This window comes from Octopus sinensis, linkage group LG7 (assembly GCF_006345805.1).
Source record: "Octopus sinensis linkage group LG7, ASM634580v1, whole genome shotgun sequence".
Lineage (NCBI taxonomy): Eukaryota > Metazoa > Mollusca > Cephalopoda > Octopoda > Octopodidae > Octopus > Octopus sinensis.
In genome coordinates, this window is record NC_043003.1 from 33,854,658 (window position 1) to 33,875,141 (window position 20,484).

Genomic DNA, 20,484 nt, shown 5'->3' on the forward strand with positions numbered 1-20,484 from the left:
GATAAACAAAGGACTGGGGATAAAGAGAGGCGTTAAAGAAGAGAGATGAAGCTGAAGGACTGTGGGAATTAGACGCGTCATGTTGAGACGAATTTAAAAATGAGAAACCGAGAGAAATGTTTGGAGTACAGTTCTGAGAGTAGCAAGAATAAAGAAGACAAACGGAACAAAGTAAGCATACATAAAAGTTAAAGTAATTAATGCGTATCTGATCACATAATTATGCAGAGTGCAGTGAGGAAGAAAGAGTATACATATATACATGTATACGTATCTATATATGAAAGTACGTGTAGATTAAGCATGTGTGATGCATGTATGTATAGATGTGTACACACACACACACTTATATATATATATATATATAATATATATATATATTATATATATATATACTACCCACACACATATGTACATATACATATATACATTTATATATGTACATACATATATGCATGTTTATGTATATAAATATGTATCTGTGTATGTATGTATATATTTATATATATATACATTATATATATATATACATATATATATATATATATATAATATATTATATATATATATATGTATGTATGTATGTATGTATGTATGTATGTATGTATGTATGTATGTATGTATGTATGTGTGTGTATGTCAATGTGTATGAACTGAGAAATGGGAAAAAAGAGTTAAAGGCGTGAAAGAATGGATATGCTATAATTATAAATATTATCATATATCATTAAATTGAAGTAGAATATATAAAATCACTGTGGAAGGCTGAAATAAAACGTCATCAACAGAAACACTAAGAGTAGCATTAGCAGCAGCATCACGGCTACCGACAGTCTTTATATAACCAGCAAAAATATATGCAGAATTAGAAGAAGAATAACGTTTTATCTAAAAATAAAATTAATAATAATAAAATAATAATAATAATAATAATAATAATAATAATAATAATAATAATAATAATAATAATAATAATAACAACGATGATGGTTTCAATTTTCCCACAACGGTAGCAGTTTTGGGGCAAGGGATGAGTCGATTATATCGACCCCACTGTTCAAATGGTGATTATTTTATCGACACCGAAAGGATGAGAAGTAAGTCGACTTCGGCAGAATGTGAACTCACAACGCAGCGACTGGCGAAATACGGCTAAACATTATGTCCAGCGCGCTAACGATTCTGTCAGCTCACTGCCTTATAATAATAATAATAATAATAAATAATAATAATAATAATAATAATAATAATAAAAAATAATAATAATATAATAATAATAATAATAATAATAATAATAATAATGATCCCTGGCTTACCATCCCTGCAAGAAGTGCAAAAGATTGTCTTAACTGGTACATCACACGTATTGAGAAGAGCATTGTCGCTGTGAGAGCTGTTACTGCCCATGTATTTTATTTAACCTTAAAAAAAAAATGAACAAACTATTGAGTTTGGTTTAATGGCCTACCAATGTATACAATGAGTTTCTTTGCCCTAGGAGTCGGGAAGACGCTCGGCAAGAAATGGAAGCAAATTTGAAAGAAGTAGAAAAAGAAAAAGAATAATAATAATAATGAGGAGGAGGAGGAGGAGGAGGAGGAGGAGGAGGAGGAGGAGGAGGATAAGACAGTACCAGGCAGTGACTCTCGTGGCTTCTGATCTTAACTGATTGGAAGTGTTATCATGTATACTGTTTTGTCTTGGTAAAAAAGACGGGATGCAGCAAATATTCTGCTCAATACCTCAGATTTGCTTGTGAGTTTTGTGACCTTAACCAATTGAGCATGTCACTAAGTGGCTGACGATATGTGCATCTCTGATCACGAGCAGAAGTTGAGGGGAGTATCAAAGCCATGTGTTGAGGGGGATTCTATGGGGTTTGAATAATTCACCTCTGGAAACATGCGTGTTTCGTTCAACATCCTTAAACAACCCTTATTTAGAGACCTTTTGAGCGGGATGGGTTACTCGACCAGAAGAAAATTCTAACTGCACCTCAACTGCAAGGTCATATGGTGTTTATCTTGATATGAGATCACCATGTCGCACACATACGGTTGTGATGCATGTGCCTGGTGTACCCTTATCAGACGAGTAGTTGGGATGGGTATACTGGGCTTGGATATATATATATATATATATATATATATATATATATATATAATATATATATATATATATATATATATATATATATATATATAATATATATATATATATTATATATATATATATATATATATATATATATATATATATATATATATTATATATATATATATATATATATATTTATTAAGGCGGCGAGCTGGCAGAAACGTTACCACGTCGGGCGAAATGCTTAGCGGTATTTCGCCTGCCGTTACGTTGTGAGTTCAAATTCCGCCGAGGTCGACTTTACCTTTCATCCTTTCGGGGTCGATAAATTAAGTACCAGTTACGCACTGGGGTCGATGTAATCGACTTAATGCCTATGTCTGTCCTTGTTTGTCCCTTCTATGTTTAGCCCCTTGTGGGTAATAAAGAAATGGGTATATTTTAACCCAGTATCACTTTGATGGCATGCACTTCTCTCTCACTCAATAATAATAATAACATCAATGATGATGACACTTTGCCTGCCACAGTGGCATCAGAAGTAGCGTGTCAGTCTCGTTAACCAAAATAATATTAATAAAAATAATTGTCATTTATTGGCAACAGGAATTTTCTATCACTTCCACACCTCTTCAATTAGCGCTTCTTCTAGTTCTTCTGTACTTCTGTTATTTATTTCCAACCCTCTTCAGCTTTCATTCGATGCTATATTGACTTCTGGCTCCTTGTTATATTTGTAGCACCACATAGGTAGGTGATGAGTGCAGTAATGATATGGAAATATATAACAAGATGCAATATCATCCTGAATTTCTACATTTTTATGAACCTTGAACAACACAAAATGCATATAAAATTATATATAAAAAAACACAATGACAAAAACAATGTAGGACTACAAAAAAGAATATGAACTAAAATTGAACGAAATCTAGTTGAACGAGATCGGTCTTCTGCACAATCCTGATCCTCTTGTAATGCTATCTTTTTTTTTTGGTATCGGTGTGATCCGTGTTTTTTATTTTACTTATTTATCTTTTTATTTATTTATTTATTTATTCATTTATTTATTTATTTATTTATCTATTTATTACTGCATACAGGGAGCCCATTTCCTTACTAACCTGTATTGACTATGAGAAGGTGAGTGACAAGCTTATACTTACACATCTTAGTCGCTTTCTCCCTGCCCACTTTCTGTAATTTTCATGTAAAATTCCAAGCATTAAAATGCACGGGCAAGCATTTTGATGAACCGAAGATGGCAGGGGGCACACTAAGTGAAATGCAATAATAACAGATAATACTTTAAGAAATATAGTCGAACGAAACACTCAAGAAATACAAAACACGATGTCTTTTATGATGCGAATCCATATGCACATTGGGCAAACCGGCTGCATGCGCTGATCATAGCACATCGCAGTCATGATTGCATATTATCTCCAACACTTTGATGTGCTCTTTCAGCCTAATTCTTAAATCATTCCTCCAGAATTCTTTAGTTAAAATGAAGTAATTTCTTGATTATGTTAATTGCTGTGATTTTTCTTTCCAAGAATGAAGTGGCTTCATGTTCACAGGAGAATCCTCCCTCCACAGGGGATAAATTTCGCTTCACGTGATAAGAGGCACTCCTTGCATGTCTTGATTACGTTGATGAGATCGATTTTATTTTTAATTTTTTAGTTGGTGACATTTTACGCCTTAAGTTTATTTTCCTTTTATCTTCTGTAAAACAATACCAATCCGATTAAACCTGCATCTAGTCTCCATCGTCGCAGGTAGAAGGTTGAGCTTCCTCTGGGCCCCCACTGATATTGCTGTCATTGACTATTTACTCGTTCAGGCTGTCCCTTACTGTCACTATTTGTTTTGACTGGACAAAGTATCCTTCGTAATTCCACTCAGATTCTGGAACTAAATATAAAGGATTTCTTCCACTGTCTAAGAGGATGCTCGTGATGCTTCATTATATGCAGCCACCTCCGTAGTCTAATACTGTGCACTTCTTTCACCTCTTCTGTACTTGCATGCCTTTTAATACCAAATGTGTAGCAACTGGGATTATCGCTGCGTGTGATAAATCTTACTGTTTTTCTTTTTGCATCTAATACAGTATATACCTCTGGGTTTGTTTTGTGGTCTTGTGGAGTTATGAGAATTTGTGCCCCATTGTGATATTCTGTCAGAGAAACCTTATTTTTATGAGGTTTCTGATGTTGCCATATTATTACTCTCTGACTTAAATGCTCCACCAATGAAGTGTTCTTGTTTCTCAAGGCTGAAGACTATGAGATCCAGTTGCTTCTTCTAGGCATACGTTGACTAAGTGCTTTGGATACATTGCTACTGTGGTAAATGATACGGTATGGTCATTCAACGATGACCATACTATGTTTTTTTTCATATGTATCACATTACTCACTGTGTCGTACTCGATCATCTTAGAGGAGCTGAGCTTGTGTGCTTTAAAGGCTATTTCACTTTACTCTTAGCAGAACATGCAACCACGTAAGAAGTTGCATAATTCTAGAAAAACTTGTTGCAAAAAAAAAAAAAAAAGAAAATGAACGTAAAGTGTACTGTATGTAATAGTGATACAGTTTAGCACAGACCAACGTTTCTTGACTAGACCTATGCTCAGAAACATATCTGCAATAACTATCAGGCTGAGTAAAAAGTAAGCAACGTTTTGAAACAGGAAATTCCTCACAATATATTTTAATAATGCGGAAATTGTATTCATCAAAGTAAGTACACTTTTACCAACGAGTTACAAATTTGTTTATTCTGGTAACATAAAAATCTGAAGTTTTGGATCTGATGAATTTTTTGAACGCAATTTCAGTATCAGTTTGATTTTTTAACTCCTTCTCTCGCAGGAAATCATCATGATGTTGAAAAAGTGATAGTTGGTAGGAAAAATGTCTGGGGAAAAAGCTGAGTGGGGAGGAATTGCATAACCAAGTTCCTTCATCTCCTGGAGCGCCATTTGTGAAAGGTGTGGTCGAACATTGTCAGGAAGAATGATTGGCCCTTTTCTGATGACCAGTCTGAGATGGGCAGTTTTTCGTTCATTTTGACTATTTCATGGCAAAATGTTTCTGCACTAATGGTTTTTCCGGGTTTTAAGAAGATATAGTGGATGAGTCCTGCAGTGCGCCACCAACCAGTCACCATAACCTCCTTTTGAAGAGCTCGGTTTTAGGGAAGGTTTTCAGTGCTCCATTTTGGTCCGAGAAGTATGAAGAACATATTTTTTATTATTATACAGAATCCACTTTTCATCGCAAGTTACGGTCGAAAAATGGATCTGTCTGGTTACGGAGAAGAAGCGACAAGCAAATTTCATATCTGTGCATTTTCTGATTTTCATTCAAATCGTGTGGTACATATTTATCGAACTTCTTTGATTTTCCGATTGCATTCAAATGGTTGCCGGCAGTTTTTTGGCTAACTTGAAGTTCTTTTGCCAGTTCTCGAGTGGTTTTACGTGAATGTTTCTCAATGACGGTCTCTAATTAACCGTCATCACTGACAGATGGGCTTCCACTTAGCTCACGGACTTCAAGGCTCAGGTCTCCACTGCCAATTCGTTTAAACCATTTTAGAGCTGACCACTCGCTGGTCATTTCCTCACCAAACGTTTCGTTGGCATCGCGAGCAGCTTCAGGTGTTTTACGTCCTTTTTTGAAGTTGAATAGCAAAATTGCTCAAATATCGCGCTTTGACAGTTTCATTTCAGTTTATTGTAAGAACGGTGAAAAAATATCAATGTTAATTTATTGATGCATTTGAGCAAGTCTATGTCTGTATTAGCAGACAACTGCAAAATTTCTTTAAAAAATATTTAAAACTCTGCAAAAGTCCGATACAAATTCTTCGTGGTTCAAAACGTTGTTTACTTTTTACTCAACTTGATATATCGTCTTGCCTGCTTTTATATTATGTAATGAACTTTTCCGTAGTTTTAGATATTTACTGTTAACATGAGAGAGATCCTTGGCTGTTATACTAAATAGGTCGAGTAATAATGCTGAAACATCTCCTTCGTATTGTACAATATATTTGTTTATATGATTATCTGAGTAGATATAATAGTAACAGTGGCAGTGGGGATGGCGATAGAAATGGGGGAGATGGTGGCAGTGGTGGCGATTGTTGTATGGTGATGGCATCGATGTTAGTATGGTCTTTTCAGTGAATATAATAATGATTTCAAATTTTGACACAGAACCAGCAATTTCGGGTTCCAGGGTTAAGTTGATTACACCAACCCCAGTGATCAACTGGTACTTATTTTATCGGCCCCCTACAGGATGGAAGGTAAGGTCGACCTCGGTGGAATTTAAACTCAACATAAAGACGGACGAAAAGCTGCTAAGCATTTTGTCCGGCTGGCTAACGATTCTGCCCGCTCGCTGCTTTAACTCAGTGAATATAATAATGGTACTTTTTTATGAATATAATAATATAATAATAAGTTCATTACATAATATAAAAGCAGGCAAGACGATATATCAAGTTGAGTAAAAAGTAAGCAACATTTTGAACCATGAAGAATTTGTATCGGATTTTTGCAGAGTTTTGAAATTTTTTTAAAGATCTTTTTGCAATTGCCTGCTAATACAGACATAGACTTTAGCGATGGTTATCGTGATTATGGTGACAGTTACGATGCAGATAGCTGGTATGATTGAGGAGATGGCGGTACTTTTGTGTTTGACTGTTGCCTTGGTAGAGCTGGTTGTTGTTTTAGTAGTTGATGTAGTAGAGGAAAATGTGTTGGGAGAATGTGTAGATGGGTAGGGTATCAAAAATAGAAATAAATATAGATTTCTTTTAATGAACGGACGAAGAATCTCAATGGGACTTATGGAATTAAAATAATTGAAATTATTCAAATGATCTCTGATAAAGGGTTGTAACGGAAGACTATGATGTAGAATGGAATGTCTGGTACAGAAAGAGAGGTGAGAGCCAATAAGGAGTAACGGGTTATTATGGGAAAAGAAAAGAAAGAAGACAAAGTCAATGTGTATTTTAATAAACGAAGTCGAAACGAAGCTAAAAGTAAACATTTGTCCATATGACAAAATTTAAGCCGTAAAAGAGGATTAAACCTTAAACAAAACCAAAAGCAGCAGTGGAAGTAAAGGTAGTAGAGATAGGAACTTTGGCAATGCCTTTTACCTCAAGAACTAAGCTTATGTGAAAGAAACAAATGGAATAGTTCCTATGGTAGTTTGGGAATGTTAGAATGTGTTATGGCCTTGAATTGATATCCAGTTGAAGTGTGAAGATATTTGAATCACTCCAAGAATTACTATTCCTAAATTCGATACTGTACTACATTATGCATGTCAGATTATTATACTCCACAGGTCTTGTGACTAACACACGCACACAATCTATTAATATATACACATTGCTACAACGCTTATAATATTGCTTTCCTCTCCATCTGTCTATCTCTATTTCTCACACAAATTCACAAACACATTCTCACACACACTACACACATAGATTTCTTGCAACCTAAACATCAACATCGCTGATAATGACAAGATTTATCGCAATAATCATCCATATTCTCGATGCCAGAGGGAAGGATAAACTAATACTGCCTTTTTTTATGTGGACTTGTGATCTGCTAGAATTAACACCCAAATAGCGTTCAAACAGTTTCCAACGATATTAAAGAAGTCAAGAAAAATATATGAACAATTTAATTTTGAATACACATTATTCGAAACCGTGTCCGTGCCGGACACGGTTGAACCATTAATCGACCAATAAAAGTATGTTTGTCCGATCAGGGCTGGCTGACCGAGACAAGACTGCAACAGACGAATAAAAAAATAATAATAAATAAAAGTAAAAACGCAAAGAAAAAGAGAAAAGGAAATGAAATTGAGAAATATTCTAAAACAATAAATTATATAGCCAAACATACAGAAAAGGTAAAAAGGCATTAAAACTCATTTATATTCAACAGCACAGTAAGCTGTTCTGCACAACTACGGTGTATGGCCCTATTAATTAGCAATAGAATATTATTAGTATTTAAAATTCTGAGCAAAGATTCCTGAAATATTCTTGATCTTTGCTTTTAATGGAAGAGAGTCAGGAATAGAAAGTCAAATTAACAGTGGTATTCGTCCGTAGATAATATCTCTTATGTACATGCTGTGCTTAAGGATACAAAAATATCAGTGCGGATGAAAATTTAATATAATAATGTTTTGTTGCATATAATGGGTAGTTTTTCAACATTGCAACATTGGTGATTTTTTTTTCAGTCAAGCTTTTCTTACATCAGTTATGACAGATTCTGCTTTATCATGGGTTTGCTGGTGGCGCACGGTACTGTCGACGGCAACGAGACAGATATGCGCATCTACCATTCTTATCGCCACTGTCGAATGAGTTTTGTCTGATACTGATATATTTTTGTTTTCAAATACAGTGCGTCAACAAGAGATATATATTCCGGATGAATATAAGAGTTCTACTTATCTTTCCGCGATGCATCTCCATGCTCAGTACGATACACTTATATACAAATGTGTGAGTGAGTGAGTATGTGTGAGTGTGTATATGTATGTGTGCGTATGTATATATATGTATGTATATGTAGTTTTATATGTATATTTGAATGTATACACAGACAAACACACACACACATATATATATATATATATATATATATATATATATAAAACAGTGATTCCGTATACTAATATATGCATTATACAGCGCATTCATGCTTAATTTGAATTCCTATCAAAGGAAAATGGAATATATTATCCATCCACAAATAAAAGAAAAACTGAAAAAAATATCAATGAAATTATGGTTCGTGGGTAATAGTGTACTGAAGAATATATTCGCCCTCAGTTTCACTAAAACCTCAAGACGGTTCCGGAATCTGGTGCATTTCTTTCTCATTGTGTACCTGGAAAGATCTTCGAACACCTCCGTAATCTTGGCCAGCAATAGGTACATTTAGTGTTTTCTTATCCGTGGCGCCACGTAGTAATACATGGGGTTACAATCGGAGGAAAGACGTGGTAGAAATTGAGGCTCGTGAAGTAGAAATTCTCCGACAAATACTTCTGAGTTTTTGTGGAGATATGCCAAGGAGTTGAATCCTACTGCCTCACATATCAGCAGCCCTTTCCAGACAGAGATTCATCACAGTCTTCAGCAGCTTCAGCAGCTTACGTACCCGTCAGAATTGAACCTAAATCTATGTTCAATGATTCAGAGACGCTGTCCCTTCCAGCTACCCACAGTTTCAAAATCTGCGTTAAAGCTGTCCATGTCAGATCTATAAACCCTTACATGGAGCACAGAGCAGCAGTTTTGATGTCATCATTTTGATACTAGGCGCGAATAAACTTGATACGGGTAACTTTTTTCCAACATCCAGATGCTTTCCTGTCAGCTAAATTTTTCTCAGCTAGAACCTTGATCCATATCATCTCTACTACCGACACCTGTTCACTAATACATCAAGCTGCTCTTAAAGAAAAAGTCTACCTAAACATCAGGAAATGTTGGCCGAACATCCTGTACTTAACATGGACAGTTTTGCTTTAATTAAAGCTTCCCATCTGTCAAGTGTAGGACTTGGAAATGGAAACATATACCTTAGTAAATGTACAATACATTCATTAAAGAAATGGAACGAGTTAACCGTCACTCGAGCTCAGTTTCATCTTTAAATTTCTGCTACAAATATATTTAATTTATCCAATGTAAGATTAAAATAAGATAATGCCTTTCAATAAACAAAAAGCGTTTTCTCTGCACTTTGACGCTTGTGTTATTGGTCTAACTATACATATCACCCACCAAACCAGAACTGTATCATATACGTATTAATTAGTTCGCCAATTCCCAATGGTGCATCACTGCTTTCTTTTCCAGTGTGAAAGCATAATTGTTTCCAGTTTATAGAGTACTTATTAAACATAGAATGTCTGTCACCACGGATGGGTGCCAGGATGACAACCAATCAGTAAAGATGAGGAGACGGTATGAATAATCAGTGTGGTGAGGGAGTTATTATTACATCTCTGATTTTCTCATCTAACATTGAGATCTGGAGTGATTATGGCCTGTAATAATTTATACACACACACACACACACACACACACACATATATATATATATATATATATATATATATATGTATGCACACAGAGCTACACATCAAAATATACGGAAACTAGTTGATCACTTTTGAATACTTCTATGCTTATTAATGGATAAAGGATAAAGATGTGGACTACTTTATGCACAAACCTAAATCTCCTAAATAACTGACGATTTGGGATTTATAATATACCACGATAAAATATTTTGACACAATTTATATAATCTCAATAAGTATAACCTAGAGTAAATTATATTGTATATTACGAAGAAAATATATGACAACATTGCAACGGTACTCGTTTGGGTTACGTGAATGACCATTTAACAAATATGAATATAATTTTATCATAGCGAAAAGTGACTTGGTAGAATTCGCAACGGATGGGACAGATTTCATTAATTACTCGAATTTTTCTTTCCGAGTTGAACCCCGATCTTTTTTCCTTTTCCTGAGGCTGAAAATATAGGAAACTATAACGAATAGCCTTCTCACTGTACACTTCTCCACAAATGTGCGTCAATGGTGATGTTTCAGAAATCTGTAACATGTTCTAAATGATAACGCACATAACCGAGATTGCTGTGAGCTTTCCAAATCTATTTGATATTTTCCCCTTTTAGTTTCGTGTTCAACTTATATTAGCGACAGATTTCACCATTATCTCTCTAATATCAATGCAATATATAACACTAGTACGTGTACAGTTTCAACCAATTAACTACACACTTTCCCTTTATAAATATAATTTTATATCTAGAGGGGAAAAAATCATTAATTTGGAATTTTTAAATTTCTAAGTTCAATGGCTGCTGAGAGCGAATTTGCCTTTCAGTGCACAGTAAAATATATAAGTACTATTAATATACTGAATTTGAGTCAATTAACTACATCCTTTTCTCACAAAAAAATTAACCTTGTGCACATTTATCAAATCAAAATATCGCTATAAGGAACAAAATGTCCCAATAGAAAACAGGTCATTTAATGTCAAATAGAGAAGACCGCGGGTTAATTTATAGGAAAAATTATACATCATAATGAAGATCGTATCATTAATGGTATTAAAACAAGTTCGACTGAATAATAAAATTAATAATTATCATTCACAAGGAAGAGATAGAAAGGGGAAGTGAGATAGGTGGGGAAAAGAGAGAAAGAAGAAAAGAGAGAAAGAAAGAGGAAGTATACTAAAATGGTCTTGTTCTTTTCAAATTATTGTGAAGCAAAATATACAAAATACCAAAGTTTAAGAATAGTAGGAAATGCAACCACAGACCATTGATACTCGAATAAAATTAAATAAAATATTAAATAACAAAATCGGAAGCAAATTCAAAAGAATTTTCCTGTTCTACATATCTTTATTCTGACTGTCTGATCAGAGTGTTCTTTTCTCAATGTTTTAAATGTTATCATTAAAATTATTTCTGCTGCTGGTTTTGCAGCAACGACACTGCTACTGTTGTATGTGGAAAAATTCTGCAGGAGTAGTTGTGCATTTGACAGTTGTCTCGTGGCGAGATTTTGAAATTCATTGTTAAAAATCTTCTCGCCGTATCAGCAGAAAGTGTCTTAAAACGTTAATTGTATTCAATTTTCCTGCTTTTAATTTTTAAATAAATAAACAAATACCACGAAGAACGACGAATACTTCAGTTAAACGTGTTAATAGTTATGAGTAATTTTATACAAATTATCTGTTCCAAGAAACGTAGAACAATAACGTCCCATCGTATCTAGCTGACGAAGCATTTTCGATTTTCGGTTGAGTAGCTACAAGGGTTTTCTTGTCCAGAAATAATTATCAAGCTTAATGATTCCTCTCCTTCCTGAACATTTATTCTTTCACTATACTTAGAATGCATGATGTCCTTCGATAATTTCTTTCAATAATTCTAAGGTTGTTTTACCATTTAATTTTCATTAAATCAAAATATTTCTCTCTCAGTCTTCTAGTTTCAGACAAGTACTGGTAGAGTTACACTTCGATAGTGAGACCTAATTGGACTGAAGTATGCTTTTAATATATTTGCCAAGATAATATTCTTCATCCACAACTTATACACCTATTTTTCGATTATTTGGATTTTAAAATATTTTACTCGATTTACCTAACATGAAACAACCACTAAAAATAATAGTTTTTGTAGCACTAAGATATAATTATTTAGGCATCTATATTGTTTGCTAAACTAAGGACATTACCCTACACTTAAATATACGAGTTAATTTAGTAGCAATATCAATTCAAATATGAACCCACACTTAAACGCATGGAGAAGTATTTCTTTCCTTTCCCTAAAGTGTATCACCATGCTGTGTTTAATCTTTACCTTTAATAGCAAGTCTGAGTTGAAGAGAAACATTGCACAGATGCTGATGATTATACACAGCAAATAGTGATGCTTGTATTTTTCTCCACGGTAATTGCAATGAATTTGCCTTTTAGCAGTTGAAATATGACACAAACATATTTTAACTAACCTAAAATTTACTATATATTGTATTTCCGTTTTTATTCATTTTTGTTATTTAAGGAAAGTATATAATACATTTCTAAATGTAAATCTGTGAGCGGACAGAATCGTTGGGACTCCGGGCAAATTGCTTTGTTTCATTCCGTCCGCCTTTATTTTCTGAATTCAATTTTCTCCAAGTTCGATTTTACCATTCGGAGTCAATAAAACAATTATCATCTGGACACTAGCGTTGATGTAATCAAATTATTAGCCTCCTTCGAAACCGTTGGCCTTATGCCGAAATTTGAAACCAATACATATAGGAATTTTCTTTTTTGTTATTAATTTAAAAATAAAAACTCTGTTGTATCTGAAAACTACAACCAATTACATGCGAATCACAATATAAAAATGTTGATCTCATATGTTGGCACAAGGCTATCAATTTCGGGGAAAGGAACATCCTCACCAGTGTTCAACCGGTATTTGTTTTATGGGACCCGAAATAATGAAGACAAAGTTGACGTCAGCGGATTTTGAACTTAGAACGTAAAGTAGTACGAAATGACACCAGACATTTTGACCGGCGTACGAACGCCTCTGTCAGTCCGCCGCCTTAATTCACAATATAAAATATTGACTATGTACGAGGGTGAGTCAAAAAGTAATGCCATTTTCTTTATTTCATGTGAAGTTTTTGATAAAAATAACTGAAAATTTTCCCAGATATAAATGATTATATCATTTACGTTCTGATATATTGTTTCTTACTTTACAGGTTTTTAGACTGGGATGGAAAATTCAAAATGGCTGCCCCCTTAGAGTTACGTCAAAAACAAAGAGCAGTGATTGAACTCCTAGTTGCTGAGGAAACCTCTGTGAACATTCACCGATGATTAGAAAATGGCTTTGAGGACAATACTTTAGATTATAGCAATGTATGCAGGTGGATCCGTCGTCTGAAAGATGAAAAAGTGGGAACTGTGAGTATAGACGATAAACCCCGCTCTGGCAGTCCATCCGCTTCTGTGAGTCCTACCAATAAAGCAAAAGAAAATACAGGAGCATAACTCTTGATGAGTTGGCAGAAAACCTTGAAGTGAGCAATGGAAGAGCTTACATCATTGTCGAATAATTTTGCTTTTCCAAAGTAAGTGCCCGTTGGGTACTGAGAGAGCTGACTACCGAACGCAATACTGACATGGTTCAATGCCTGCACTGAACTTCTCGAACAAATTCAAAGAGACAACACCTTCTCTCGAAGGCTCGTAACAGGTGATGAAATATGGGCTCATCAATATGAACCGGAATCAAAGAGGCAGTCAATTGAATGGCGCCACTCTACGTCACCACCACCGAAAAAGTTCAAGAACCAAAAGTCAGCTGAAAAAATCATGGCGACTGTCTTCTGGGATGCTCAAGGTGTCATCCTGGTCGATTTTCCAAAAGGGAAAAACAATAAACTCTGAGGCCTACATTGAGACAAGTATATGCAATATACATATCAAATGTAATGTTATTAGATACAATATAATGATTTCAAATTTTGCCACTAGGGAAGCGATTTTGGGGTAAGGGGTGAGTTGATTACATCTACTGGTACTTTATCGACCCCGAATAGATGAAAAATAAAGTCGACCTCGGTGGGATTTGAACTCAGAACGTATCAATGGGTGAAATACCTATTTCTTTACTACCCACAAGGGGTTAAACACAGAGAGGACAAACAAGAACAGACAAACGGATTAAATCGATTATATCGACCCCAGTGCGTAACTGGTACTTATTTAATCGACCCCGAAAGGATGAAAAGCAAAGTCGACCTCGGCGGAATTTGAACGTAGCGGCAGACGAAATGCCTATTTCTTTACTATCCACAAGGGGCTAAACACAGAGAGGACAAACAAGGACAGACAAACGGATTAAATCGATTATATCGACCCCAGTGCGTAACTAGTACTTAATTTATCGACCCCAAAAGGATGAAAGACAAAGTCGAACTCGGCGGAATTTGAACTCAGAACGTAGCGACAGATGAAATACCGCTAACGATTCTGCCATCTCGCCACCTTATTAAATATAATACTAATTACACAGCAGTTAATAATTCTTATTCATTACAACATAGATTCTTTTGAAAAAGGATTTACAAATGTTATAGAAACTAGTTAAGCATCGAAACATCACGATTATACTGTAAACAAAATTATTATTGAAAGTTTATAGAAAACTATTAAATGTATAAATTATTCTAAAACTAAATTTATTCTCAAAATTTGATTCTTCGGATTGTGTGAAGTCCAGTTTAGTAATATCGAAGGAGCAGTCTTAGAAGAAAACAACTATAATATTAAATATGGAACAAAAACTGAAGACAGCATCCATGATCATATTTTAATTTAGTACGAGCACGTTGGAAAACCTTGGAGAAACAACAAAACTTTGAAGTATATCTTTATTTTTTGCAAGAAAATTTTATAATACTAGATTAATAGCTTCCGCGTATAGTTTCTAAAGGTAGAATCGATCTACATATTCAAAGAAACACACACAAACACACACGCACACACACATACATACTCGTATACACATATCTACATATTTATAACTCCGGGCATGTTTCGATCTTATTGGATCTGTACAGCAAAGTTTAGACTTAATCTATATAATTGATATTTACGTTGGGAAGACGGCAACATTCGCATAATAATTACAGTTATTTAAACCACTTAGCGATGAGTATATATAAGCCCATCCTTCTAATTATGTACGGCCTTTGTGTTCTATAGAATCAGAACGAAGTGATGGTCATTTATAAATACATAATGCATTCTTCCTTGTTTTATTTGCAAAACAATTGATTTAATAAATAAGATCACCTGTGATAAATATAATATAATATAATATAATATAATATAATATAATATAATATATAAATATAAATATATATATATATATGTATATATATATATACATACATGGTGGCTGGCCGCTCGTTATTGAGTATGGCCATTGCACGAAGCTTAATCAATGTTGTTATCGTTCAATGTCTGTGCAAGAGGATTTTTCTCAAGTGAGGAAAGGCTGTGCACTGAGTCAATCCCACTCACTAAGCAACAGCAGCCATAATCCGAAAAGAAGAACAATCAACATCATCGGTAACCACTGAGCCGCAGATTTTATGTCGGAGTTATCCCAGTTACCTGATTTACCTTCTCCTAGAAGGATGCCCTAACAAAGGCTAGGAGTCCTTCACTCCCAATGGTTTAACCGTGCGATCGGGTATTCAGTCCGATTATTTCTATGTCCCCGCACATGACACATCCTTAAGACATTTATTGGATGGCCGTTGACTCTCAAAAGTTCCTCTGCCCTTTGACGGGCTTTGTTTTTTATCCCGCAGGGTGTCCAATAAACACCCTCCTCACCAAGAAAGCTTGGTGGGGTTGCCAGTTTAGTCTCCGACGACCCGACCATGCAACAGGTTGTACTGGGTTACATGTTACCAGAAGCACTCGAAAGTGACCTGACATAATATACATACATACATACATACATACATATATATAACTGGCTGTATCGCCCGGCGTCGCTCGGGTTTGTAAGGGAAATAACTATAAAGCATTTTTAGAGAGTTATAGCCAAAAAGTACCAAAAAATTGGAAAAAAAAAATAATGGTAAATTTTTCTTTGAGAGTTAAAAAGGTCGAGTTGCGTCCCCTAGACAGTCTGTGGTTTGTGTTTCTAATTCTCGACCCCATGTCGAATTTATCGATTTTTTCAGAACTGGGGGAACTTTTCAAAATTTTCACTGCGTTAGTTTTGAATTATGACATTGGGCTATGTGTGTGTCAAGTTTCATCAGAATCGGTTGAAAGCCGTGGTCAGGGTGAGGGTACAACCTAACAGACACACAGACACGCAGACAGACAAACTGCCGTTTATATATAGAGAGATTACATATGTTTTTGTTTTTTGTTTTTCCAGTTTCAGCTCTTGAGCTGTGGCCATGCTGGGGCACCGCCATTGTGGTGAAAGAGTACAGCAGGGATCACCACCCCCTGCCGGAGCCTCGTAGAGCTTTTAGGTGTTTTCGCTCAATAAACACACACAACGCCCGGTCTGAGAATCGAAACCGCGATCCTGCGACCGCGAGTCCGCTGCCCTAACCACTAGGCCATTGCGCCTCTACGTATACATATATATGTATATAAATGAAAAGATTTATAAACAAACGACATAACGTATACTGAATGTAAAAACGAACGGGAGACAAGCAGAAAGACTGTAATTCTTCATCAGTTATCAGCCAATTTGTAATATACGGTTTCGTACCTTTAATGATAAGACTGAGTGCTTCCAAATTGGTGGTGCCCGCAAAAAGAAGTTTTTCTTGCGGAGAATTAGGGAGAAGAGCAACCAAAACAAAGCAAGCAAAATGCCACAGAGTGTGATTTAAGACGGTTGACGAGGACGAACAGTCGGACAAAATAAGGCCTTGGGGCCACGGAGACGAGAATAATGGGTAACGCTAAGAAAATGTATTGCAGTATGGAGAACGGTGAGACAGAATTTGCGACTTGAGGAAGGGGCCACTGGTCACCTGATAGCAGCAGGCAGAGGAGAAAGAGAGCATGGAGAGGTAGCGACAGTGAAAAAAAAAAGGAAAGGGCTGAAAGGGAAGGAGAAAGGCTGGGGATTACGAGAGGGAGATAGAAAAACAGCGTAAGTAGAAAAGGTAGACTAGAAGTGAGAGGGTGAGAGAAAGAGATGGGGAAAAAAATGAAGACAATAGAGAGAGAGGGAGAGAAGAGAAAGTCACATGGGTATACAAAAAACTTGTAAATACAAATTCGGTGTGTGTTGCGTTCCATTACTTAATAAATGAAAACCAGTATCAACAAACAACATAATGTATACTGAATGTAAAAACGTATACTGAATATATATATGTTTATTTAGATATTACAAGAGGAGAGGCCACCAGGTGGATCCTTTGTATGCTAAAAATAGACGTCAAACCGTCCTACCACGAAATCTGTGTTTGTTCTCAAGTTAAGTGCTATGTTTATTTCTTTTCAATTGTCTAACTCATAAACATCTAGCGTCTTGCTAATTTGAGAACTCAGATTTCATGGTAGGGTGGTTTGACGTCTATTTTTAGCCTACCAGGTAGCCACTTAGAAGTCTTTCCTCTAGATTATATCGAATTCATGATCACGGACATTTTTTAAGTATGCTGACCGCTGGTTGAAATTGATATTATTTAATAATATTAATTTCTACTCTTATAGTGTTTACTCCCACTGCGTAGTACATTGAACAGGTGACTTCTAGAATACCCTTACACAGAGGACAAGCAACAGAGAAGATTAGAGGGGAGGAGGTAAGGGGTTACAGGTCCAACAACTCTTTCTGGGGGATCGGAGATCCATCATAATGTTGGTAAATGTAATTTACCACCATCAAGATGATGTTGGTAGATTATGATTTTGGTAAATTACATACACGAACAATATCATGGATCTCTGAGCTCCCAGAAACACCTGTTGAACTTATAACACCTTACCTACACCTTCTAATTTTCTCTGTTGTTTGTTCTCTGTATAATTTTGATCTATTAACATCCAAATATCTATGCATTTATAGTAAAATATTTATTGTCTGAAAATTTTCAGTCTTTGCTTTCTTTTTCTTTACACGTACACACGCAATCACACACACACACACACACACACATATATATATACATATGTATATATATATATATATGTTGTATAAGGTAAGTCTACATTAATTCACTTATTTGTTTTCTTGTGATTTACCTTGAATTTACTTCACATTGTTTTGGCCTTACTCACGATCTTTTATACAATATAGTGTATATCAAATCCATCCTGTTATATTTAATTAGTTTATCTGCATAATTGCCTCCATATCTGCTCACCTGGATTCCAGTTAAAGCTACTCGTTACCCCAAAGAATCGATCCCACATAATGACATTGGAGTCAATGTTTGTATCGTTTGAGCGCTATAGTGAATTCTATACCGAGAATCTCTGTATCTCATCTGGTGACTATATATATATGTACACCACATACACACACACATATATATATATATGTGTACATATATATATATATGTACATATATACGACGGGCTGCTTTCAGTTACCGTATACCAAATCCACTCACAAGGCTTTCGTCGGACCGAGGCTATAGTAGAAGACACTTGCCCAAGGTGCCACGCAGTGGGACTGAACCCGGAACCATGTAGTTCGTAAGCAAGCTACTTACCACACAGCCACTCCTACACCTACAAATATGTATATATATATATTTTTTTCGCGCTCACACACTCACAAACACAAACTCACATATACACGTGCGAGCGTTACTTGTTTCATTCATTACACTGAAGTCCAATTTCACGCTTTCTAATGAAGCACCGTGCAATATGGTTTCCTGTGCTTACCATGTTCTGAGTACAATCCACCTTGCTCAGATCTTCTGGCCTCTGGAAATCTCACACTTGAGCTTTATGTTATTGAGTTCATATTCTAAGTGAATTGATTTTTAACTTTCTTTTCGATGCTGAAGAGTAATATACCGGTGATAATTTAATTGTGGAGGATAAAACTTCGCTCTTAAAAAAAATTCTTTTAAGTTTCTAACATAATCAAAACATAGAAAGTATACACACATGTGTACACATATACGTGTGTGTATGTGTATATATATGTATATTATATATATGTATATATATATATTATATATATATATATATATATATATATATATATTGCGAGTAATATATTGATAAACCTGTATAGTTGCTCTAGTAGTGCATGACAGTAAACATTGAATTGTGTAAAGTGTTAAGAAGTTCAAGCGCAGATTTGTAATTTTATTGATGAGTTAATGACGTGACCTGAAAGTCTGATGAAAGAAAAGAAATTGCTATTAAAAATGAATTAGAATATAATTATCAACGATAATAAAAAAACTAGTCATTATCATGTATCTTACAAATAAGTTATGTTCATACCATGTGATGTTGATGAAAATACAATATATACCGAGGGAGGCCTACTTCGTAAACTCTTGGGCATTATATTTGTCGTTCCAATGTTGAATTATTATGGATATCTATCTATCTATCTATCTATCTATCTATCTATCTATCTATCTATCTATCTATCTATCTATCTATCTATCTATCTATCATCTATCTATCTATCTATCTTTCAGTCTATCTATCTGTCTCTTTCTCTCTCTCTCTTCTCTCTCTCTCCTCCTCTCTCTCTCTCTCTCTCCTCTCTCTCTCTCTCTCTCTCTATATATATATAATATATATATATATATAATATATATATATATATATATATATATACACACGAACACACATAAATATGTATGTATAAGACTCAGCATAATATGAATATATTATGTATATAGTCCCCTGTTCTATATTCGTTATGTATGACTATAGTCTATTCTATGTATATGTCCACTGGTTATTCTCTATATTTATCTACGTTTAACGATTTGTCTTCTGTTTGTTGCGCCTTTGATTTCTTCTTCTTTTTCTATTTTTCACATTATTTATGATTTTGGTACGATATTCTGGTGTCTCTTTTAAATGTTTTTTCTTCTCTCTCTTTCTATTTTCCGCAGTCTCTCTCTCTCCTCTCTCTCTCTCTCTCTCTCTATATATATATATATATATATATATAATATATATATATATATATAC